Here is a 10,254-nt window from a genome sequence, read left to right as displayed (position 1 = left end):
ACTATTTATTAAAATAAAATTGCAAAATCTTGTTTCGGAAAAACAAAAGGTGAAAAAATATATATATATATATATATATATACATATACAAGCAATATATACACAATAAACAAGCAATACATACACAATAGACAAGCAATGTACATGAAGGGAGAGAGATTGTATTACAGTTAGCTTGCTGAGCATGTTTATTGCAATATACATGGAATAAATATGAAATTCATAAGTTTTTTATTGTCTTATTGTTGTCATTGTATTGCCCAGTTGAATTTAAAGCCCAATTGGCTTCCACTTGGCTCAACTTCCAATTTCTGGTGTGAGCCAACTTCCAATTACATAGTGTGGCCCAACTTCCAAGTAGCCAATTTATTTTAATAGTGTGCGGCTATACTATTTTTCAAAGAAATTTTCAGAAAACCTAGTATAGCCGTGGGTATACTATTTATTAAAATAAAATTAGCAAGACTACTGTTTGGAAAAATAAAAGGTGAAAAAAAATATATATATATATATATACAAAATATAGTGTACTATGTTATATTCAATAGTATAGCCGTCCGGCTATACTATTTCTAAAAGAAAATTTTAAAAAAACCACTGCAGGAGTGGGTATGAATCGATTTCTTCTTTTTTCTAAGGCTAACTTACCTTACTAAAGTTCGGCCACTATATAATATTTCGATATATATTATTTTTATTCAAGAATATGTAAAATTGTGTGTATAATACGTGAATTTTGTGTGTATTGTTGACAATTTTGTAAGAACACGTGTATTAAACACGAAAAAAGAAAAAAATAATTTATTAATTCGAAACTAAATAATTTATTTAAATCTTAAATGCCCAAGTGCCCAAAGGCCCAAGACCATCTTTTTGATAATTAAATATTAAATATTATATATCCAATGCCCAAGTTGAATTTGAAGCCCAATTGGCTTAACTTCCAATTGCCTTGTGTGGTAACTTCCAAGTAGTCATTTTATTTTAATAGCATCTTGTTATATATTTTCAAAGAAATTTTCAGAAAATCCAGTATAGCCGTGCGGCTGCACTATTTATTAAAATAAAATTAGCATGATTACTGTTCCAGAAAAACAAAAAGGTTAAAAAATATATGTATACAGTATAGCCGACCGGCTATACTATTTGTAAAATGAAATTTGAAAAAAACCCCTGCAAGAGTGGGTATGAATCGATTTCTTCTTTTTCCTAAGGCTAACTTACCTTACTACCTACCATATGAATTATCATAAAGTACGGCCACTATATAATATTTCGATATATATTATTTTTATTCGATAATATGTAAAATTGTGTGTATAATACTTGAATTTTGTGTGTATTGTTGACAATTTTGTAAGAACACGTGTATTAAACAAGAAAAAATAAAAAAAATGATTTATTAATTCGAAACTAAATAATTTGTTTAAATCTTAAACGCCCAAGTGCCCAAAGGCTTAAGGGCATCTTTTTGATAATTAAATATTATATATTATATATCCCATACCCAAGTTGAATTTGAAGCCCAATTGGCTTCCACTTGCCCAACTTCCAATTGCCTTGTGTGGGCCAACTTCCAAGTAGCCAATTTATTTTAATAGTATAGCCGCGCGGCTATACTATTTTGCAAAGAAATTTTTAGAAAACCCAGTATAGCCATGCGGCTACACTATTTATTAAAATAAAATTAGCAAGAGTACTGTTTCGGAAAAGCAAAAAGTTCAAAATATATATATATATACAGTATAGCCTGCCGGCTATACGCTTGAAATATGTTATATTCAATAGTATAGCCGTCCGGCTATACTATTTGTAAATGGAAATTTTAAAAAAACCCCTGCCAGAGTGGGTATGAATCGATTTCTTCTTTTTCCTAAGGCTAACTTACCTTACTACCAACCATATGAGTGATCATAATGTCCGGCCAGTATATAATATTTCTATATATATTATTTTTATTCAATAATTTATAAAATTGTGTGTATAATACGTAAATTTTGCGTGTATTTTTGACAATTTTGTAAGAACACGTGTATTAAACTTGAAAAAAGAAAAAAATGATTTATTAATTCGAAACTAAATAATTTATTTAAATCTTAAACGCCTAAGTGCCCAAAGGCCCAAGGCCATCTTTTTGATAATTAAATATTAAATATTATATATTATATATCCCATGCCCAAGTTGAATTTGAAGCCCAATTGGCTTCCACTTAACTTCCAATTGCCTTGTGCGGGCCAATTTCCAATTACCTAGTGTGACCCAACTCCCAAGTAGCCAATTTATTTTAATAGTATAGCCATGCGGCAGTACTATTTTTCAAAGAAATTTTCAGAAAACCCAGTATAGCCGTGTGGCTATACTATTTATTATAATAAAATTTGCAAGATTACGGTTTCGGAAAAACAAAAAGGTTATATATATACAGTATAGCCGGCCGGCTATACCCTTGAAATATGTTATATTCAATGGTGTTGCCATCCGGCTATACTATTTGTAAAAGAAAATTTTAAAAAACTCCTGCAAGAGTGGGTATGAATCGATTTCTTCTTTTTCCTAAGGCTAATTTACCTTACTACCTACCGTATGAATTAACGGTCAAAAAGTTCGGCCACTATATAATATTTCGATATATATTATTTTTATTCAATAATATGTAAAATTGTGTGTATAATGCGTATTTTGCGTGTATTTTTGACAATTTTGTAAGAACACGTGTATTAAACATGAAAAAAGAAAAAAATGATTTATTAATTCGAAACTAAATAATTTATTTAAATCTTAAATGCCCAAGTGCCCAAAGTCCCAAGGCGATCTTCTTGATAATTAAATATGAAATATTATATATCCAATGCTCAAGTTGAATTTGAAGCCCAATTAGCTTCCACTTGGCCCAACTTCAATTGCCTTGTGTGGGCCAACTTCCAATTACCTAGTGTGGCCCAACTTCGAAGTAGCCAATTTATTGTGTTTTTCGCAGCTATGGTCCCTCAACTATACCCGTAATTGCATTTGGGTCACTGAACTCAATTATTAGTTGCAGAGGTCACTCAACTATGTGTTTCGTTGCACCGTTAGTCCCTACCGTCAAGTCTCTCTAACGGAAGGGACTAATGGTGCAACACAACACCTAATTGAGTGCCCTCTATAACTATTTTTTGGAGTTAAGTGATCAAAATGTAACTCCGAGTATAGTTGAGGGATCATTGCTACAAATAATCCTAACCGAAAAATCACATTTGCCCATCAATAATTGGATAGATCTTGCCACGTCATCATTTTAAACGGAAAAAACTAACGGACTTGACGGAAGGACTGTTGGTGCAACGAAACACATAGTTGAGTGATCTCTGCAACTAATAATTGAGTTCAATGACCTAAATGCAATTACGGGTATAGTTGAGGGACCATAGATGCGAAAAATCCCCAATTTATTTTAATCGTATAGCCGCAGGGCTATACATTTCAAAGAAATTTTCAGAAAACCCAGTATAGCCGTGCGGCTATACCATTGCTTAAAATAAAATTAGCAAGAGTACTGTTTCGGAAAAACAAAATGGTCTATACTCTTGAAATATGATATATTCAATGGCTATACTATTTGTAAAAGAAAATTTAAAAAAAAAGCAAGAGTGGGTATGAATCGATTTCTTCTTTTTCCTAAGGCTAACTTACCTTACTACCAACCATATGAGTTATCATAAAGTTCGGCCAGTATATAATATTTCGATATATATTATTTTTATTCAATAATATATAAAATTGTGTGTATAATACGTGAATTTTTGACAATTTTGTACGAACACGTGTATTAAACATGAAAAAAGAAAAAAACGATTTATTAATTCGAAACTAAATAATTTATTTAAATCTTAAACGCCCAAGTGCCCCAAGGGCCTCCCTTAATGGATGTTTTGCCTATATAATCAAAACCCCTGTTAAGAAAACTTACAAGCGAAAACATATTATCTAGTGGTCTTGTTTTGTTTATACCATATGAGCATGGCATCCTCAGGTGTTGAAGTAAGTTGTTTCCTTGTGACATGGCAGGAACAAAGGAATCATCTTTTTTTGGGTCACTTATTTGCTTATGGTGCTCTTGCCCGATCAGGACGGCTAGCTGAAGAGTGGGTTTCTGATGGAAATACTCCGCTCATAAAGGAATTCACTAGGCTTCTCATTGCCCTTGCATCATAAAGGAATTCACTAGCTGAAGAGTGGGTTATTTTAGACTTGATTGAAAAGGTATATTTCCCTGATAAATAAAATCTTGGTTTGCTTGTGGGAAAGTTTCTACTCTTTATTAAAGCCTTGTCAGATAACAATGATGATTTCAACTTATTGCCAACCAATCCATGAATTTAGTTGGTCTGCAGATAACTTTGCATCAATTCTCTGGGTTTGAATTTATCAGCACAGGTACTTGCTCCTTGATTAATTCCTCTTGGACTTGGGCACTTAATCACTGAGTGCCATGTTGTTTATGGCACATGTTTGTAGACTAGTCTACTGTTTCTTTATATCCAATTATTTTAGAAGAGAGAAGAAGCAATTAAAATTGTGTCTTCTTATTTCTTATCATTATTGGTGTTGAAGGTCGTCCTCATTTGCTTTCAATCACAATTGCAGACTTTATATGTTAGTTGCATTATTTATAACAGCACCTACGTTGGTTTATTAAAATATTCACCACTGATAGTATTAACTGTAAAATAAATTGTATTTCTTGTGATTATGTACTTCTAAATATGGCCTTCCTTTGTACAACACCTTCTCAAGACAATTTTGTACCAAAATTTGGTACTTGGCTATAAATCATGCTTTGGTACGAGGATTGGTTAATATTGTAGAATTTAGACAGCATCTGCAGCACTGGTTTCAACTGGTGTGTTCTATGTTATGAAGTCTAGATTGTACAGCTTGATTGTGAATCTCTGTTCTTTGTCCTCTCTAGCTGGACTTTTATGCTTGTAGCTTAATAAAGTTCAACTCTTGTAAATGATAAGAACTAGAAGGCTTCCCAGAAAAAGGAAACCATTCTTTATTCAAATATAGTCAGAGAGAGCCTAGAGTGGTGGTTGTTTAGTTGTTTTTGTTCTGGCCTTTTTGGCCCCTATCTCACCCCAAAAAAAAAAAAAAAAAAGTCAGAGAGAAATAAATCTCTGTACGCAAAATTTCCTGTGAAAAATTGTTGCACTTGTATCATGCCATCATTTTGAGGGATTGAAGCTTTTCTCCTTCTGGAATGTGTCTTTCTATGTGCATAGATATGGCGTTCTTGGTTCTGTTTCCATTGCTTAATTTTGGCTCCTTCCCTTTAATTTTTTTAACATATTATATTGGATTTTAAATAGATAGGTCATTAAGTCATCATCATGTCCTAATACTTTTAGTTTTGCGTATTCTATTTTTACAGTTGCACTCAGAAGTCTTGCTGAACCATGGACTTGGAGCTATTGAAGTTGGAAATCCTGATGCATTGCTTCTGGCTCTGAAAATCAGAGAAAAAGTTTCTGCTGACAGTGCAAGATTTGGGAAACTTTTGCCAGATCCATTCAGTCCCAACAAGCTTTTCGCTGCTGACCATCTGGCTTCTCTTCCTAATTGCTTGAAGGTGGTGTGGGTTTTGTTGCTGTGATCCATACACGTGCATGGTGTAGATATCACTATTGGGGAAATTATAACTTTTAACAAAAACAAGTCCTGATCATTGTTTTTTTTTTAATGGCAGGAATTAACTTTTTGTCAGCCTCGTGTACACAATGTGTGGCCTGTTCTGGTAAACATTCTTTTACCTGATAGAGTTTTGCAGGCTGAAAATGCAATGTCAGTTTCAAATTCCTTAAAGAAGCATAAAAAGAATTGGAAGTCTAGCTTTTCTGTCGAAGAGATTGCAAAGAACTTCCAGTGCTTCTGCGAGGTGATTATTGAGGGATCCCTTCTCCCATCATCTCATGACCGCAACACTTGGCCTTTGATGTTCTGCTTCTTCTCCTTCCTTGCCTGCCTGCATCTTTTATTCCGATTAGTCTGTCTGCCAAACTTGTTCAGTGCATGATTGATGTACTTTCTACGAAGGATTCTTGGCTCTATAAAGTGGTGCAACATTTTCTTAAAATTTATCTGATTGGGTTGGGAACAATGATGTGAGAAGGGTCTCTGTCATTGTGGCTTTACAGAAGCACAGCAATGGTAAATTTGATTGCATTACACTAACCAAAACAGTCAAGGATTTAATGGCAGATTTCAGAACTGAATCTGGTTGCATGCTGTTTATTCAGAACTTGTTGAACATGTTTGTGGATGAAAGTCATGCTTCTGAGGAACCTTCAGATTAAAGCCAAACAACAGATGACAATTCAGAATAGGTTCTGTTGAAGACAAGGATTCACATGGAACCATGGGAAATTCTAATTTTTTTTATTTATTAATAACATGGATTGTGGAATCCCTCCCGGTATATTGAAAAATTCGAAGCTGGATACAGAAGCAAAGTTTCGGGTTCAAAAATAAATTTTGAAGTTTCTAGCAGTTCAGGGATTGTTCACTGCATCTCTTGGCACTGAACTGACATCCTTTGACTTACAAGAGAAATTTAGGTGTCCGAAAGCAGCCACCTTGAGTGCTCTTTGCAGGATTTGTATTGAGTAGCCCCACCTATTGTTGGCAAAAGCTCAGAAAGGAGAGGGGCCTCGTGCTTTGCCAAATTCCCTTGAGCCGAATGATGTTGGCTCGTACTTTATCCGGTTTCTTAGCACTTTGTTCAATATTCCTTCAATTTCTCTCTTTCGGCCTTTGGAAACGGAGGAAGAAGACACTGAAAAAATTGCAAGCAATGGAAACTTCACTTTCAAGAGAGATACTTACTGTGGTCTTTTTCAGGTTTATGAGCATCCGAATCCATTTTGAATTTCAAGGTCTGTTTCAAATATTAGATTGGATGAAGTTGAATCAGACCACAATTTAACAAAAAACTTTGAAATGAGTGAGGTTTAGAATCAGGGAGGGTGTTTCCAATGGTTTATTTTCCTAATAAAGGCCAAAAAATTTCATTCATTTTAGGGTTAGGTTTGTGTTCACCCGTTTTGATTTAATCCTGTGATGGTACGACAAAGTTCCCCATTGGCCTGAAAACCACTGTTGGTCAACAAGTCAACTTTCTTTTGTGCGTGAGCGTGCCACTGTTAGTAATTTAAAACCCTAGTAGACTTCTAAAAAAATAGATAACTTGCGCCCCAAGTTACTGATTCTAAACAAGCAATTGTGAATTTGGGTGAGGAATATCTCTCAAATAAGTTCTTTTCTTGCCTTAGACTGGTGAGAACTTTTACAATTTTTCACAGTGCAAATTGGTAGTTCTGGCCAAAATAAATGAAAAGAAAAGCAAACTGTTTTAAGCAGAACTGATTATTACAGGACTCAAAGAGAAGTGCCAACCGAAAAAGACAACAGGACGTTGGACTTGATTTCTGTCTAGACAGCTGCCTCTGAATTGGATATGTCTATGTTGGATTGAATCGTCAACACCTTCAACTGATGAGTTTGAACTGAAAATTGATACCAACGTTTGAGTTTGGCAGAGCTTCAATTTATTTCGAGCCATGGAAGGCTTGTTGAACGGGCAGAATTGAAGCCTCTTTAGTTTGAAACGGGTAGAAGTGGCTGGATTGATAATTATTGAGCAGGAGCTGCGCTATAGTACATGTTCTGCTTGATCAAGGCTTTCTATAAATTTGTTGAGGTTTTCATATTGTAAAAACCCAGACTCTGCTTGACTTGGCTTGACTTATGCTGAACCAAATTGTAACGAGAGAAATCTCGCTTTGTAAAACTGCTTCTCTGAATGAAATCATAGATTTGGATTCTGACTGATTTGTTTTTGGTGGATCAAAGAGCTTTGGTTGCTTCAGTGTCTGAAGGTTTTTGAGATTAGTTGATCTTTTTTAGTTTGTTAATTGTGACTTTGAGTGTCTTTGTCTTGATTGATTTTTTGGCTGTCCTTTGACCTGTTCATCTCCTATCATATTTATAGGAAATACTGTAGTGCGCTTTTTAATTTTTAATAATGGGAGGCAGATCTTTCAAAAAGATTTTTCCTTTCAAATGCCACAAAAAGGGAAGTTTGTTATTTTAGCAGAGAAGAACCATCAACAGTCAATTTTCATGGTGGTCTTTTCCTTGCTTTTTTTGAAAGAGAACCAACTCCTTTTGTTCTTTGTTGTTCCTTGTAAACAAAAACACAATCTGGCATGATGGTCAGTTTGCTTTTCTTGATGAACAACTCCTTGCTCCCTTCTTATCTCTTGAAAACGTAGTCTGCTTATCTCTTGGGAAGGTAACCTTCTTTGGTGCAGAGCTTCTCTATATGTGAAAATGGGATTTGATCTTCTTTCCTTGGCTGCAAAAAAAATGGAAAAGTCATCATGTGAGACCTACCTTCATTAACTCCCTATCACCTCCTCTGTGATAGTTGAAAATTTTGACTTTTCCAAAGTTAGAAAGTCACGTGAGGGCTCTCTTGAGAAAAAGATCTACTGACTTGCCTTTTTTGGGGTAGAGATCAAGTGGTCTGCATTTTTCAGAAGTTGGGCTTTTATCCAAAACTGTGTGTGTCAATTTTTTAATTACCAATAATGATATTTTGTTCTCTTTGGGGGGTTATCTAGTGAGAACGCTTATGTGAGAATCTTATGTGAGAACACCGTTGGATATAATCCAACGACTCCGTGAAAAGCAATTGTAAATGAAACAGTTGTACTAGGTTGTACTAGAATGAGTCCCTCAACTTGTTCTCTCTCCTCCCTCCTTCCTAAACAGCTGTTCAACTTTTTCACTCCCTCCCAATTTTTTCACGCTCCCTCTCTTCTTTCTCTGCCCTCTCAGTTTCTCTCCTTTCAAACTCATTTTCTGTATTTCTCTCTCAGTTTCTCTGCGTCGATCTCCCTCCTCCTCCTCCTCATCTCTCTCTCTCTCTCTCTCTCTCTCTCTCTCTCACACATAATTCAAAAATCGAGGCCCAAAAGCCCTATTTACTACTCTCATTTGATATCTCTTTCATTTTCCTCTTCGTTGTGTCCCTCTCTTGTCGTGGTGATGGAGGAAAAGGTAGTAATCTCGCAAAGTCATGCTGGTGCTCAAAGATTGGATTTTTACTGCTACCCATCTGGTTGTTCCTGCCGTTCTCTATCTGCATCAATATCTTTAATTATGACTTGTTTTTTTCATTTTTGATTACTTGTTTTTCAATTTCTTTTCTTCATTAATTAATTTGGTCTGTTTGGTTTTGGTTTGATTTTGTCGTCTTTAATTAAATTTGGCAGGCCTTGTCTAAAATTGTAATTGGCTTTGAGATTGGACAAAGGTTGGCTTTCGTGATTCTGTGAAGGTTAGTAATCAAGGTTTTAAAAAAAATCTTAATCTGTAAGTGTATGTATAGTTATACAGTGTATGGTTCAAATGGATGATTATGATTGGTATTGGTTGTTGTGATTGCCTTAATTGCTATGGTTGCTGTGATTGCTGAAAAAATATGTGCAACTAAATGTCTTTGGCTAGTAAATGAGAAAATAGATAACCCCACCCAATTGGTTTTTTAATTATGGATTTTTGCCTACTATTTGGCTTTCTAATGCTTTCCTTCGTTCTCTATGCAGGTTGTTTTTCCCCTCCAATTTGCATTGCAAAATTATTAAGCTGAGAACAAATGTTTGAGTTTATTGTTTTTAAGAATGAAGTTCGTTGATTATGTTTATTTTGAGTTCAATTCTTCTCTTGAATTTTAAGTTCTTTATTGCCTTGTTTCAACTTCTTGATGTATAAAAAAAATTTTGAAATTTTTATTTTTATCCAAATTCTATTACTTGGAGGAGGTATACAATGTACATACATGCTACTTGGTCTTCCAATGTAATAATATTGACATTTGTCACAATTTTCCTTTGTTATTTCTACATCGTAATAAACTAATATTCTCTGTTTACTCATGAGTTTAGAGAAAACAAATTCTCAATTTGGTTTACTTTCTTATTTTTGGCATCAGGTTGAGTTTGTAGAATTTTTTTGGTGTGTATTTTTATGCTATTTAATGAATTATTATGATTTTTGAAAGTTAAAGCATTTAAAAATAGTAATAAACGAAAGAGATTGACAAGTGGCAGCACTTGAATAATGCATCGTTAGTGCTTCTAACGAGTGTCATTCTCGCGTAGCGCCATGTGTCATGAGATGTTCATTTTTATGTCTTTACCTTAAAAAAT

General features: G+C 34.4%; 1 pseudogene; it reads left to right on the top strand.

The window, feature by feature from the left end:
- The first annotated feature begins 4,000 nt into the window (after window positions 1-4,000).
- Window positions 4,001-6,907, top strand: LOC148920199 (uncharacterized; annotated as a pseudogene).
- The last annotated feature ends 3,347 nt before the right edge of the window (window positions 6,908-10,254 follow it).

Source organism: Prunus mume, linkage group LG2, assembly GCF_029339155.1.
Source record: "Prunus mume cultivar Tortuosa linkage group LG2, ASM2933915v1, whole genome shotgun sequence".
Lineage (NCBI taxonomy): Eukaryota > Viridiplantae > Streptophyta > Magnoliopsida > Rosales > Rosaceae > Prunus > Prunus mume.
This window is presented reverse-complemented; position numbering and strand designations above follow the sequence as displayed.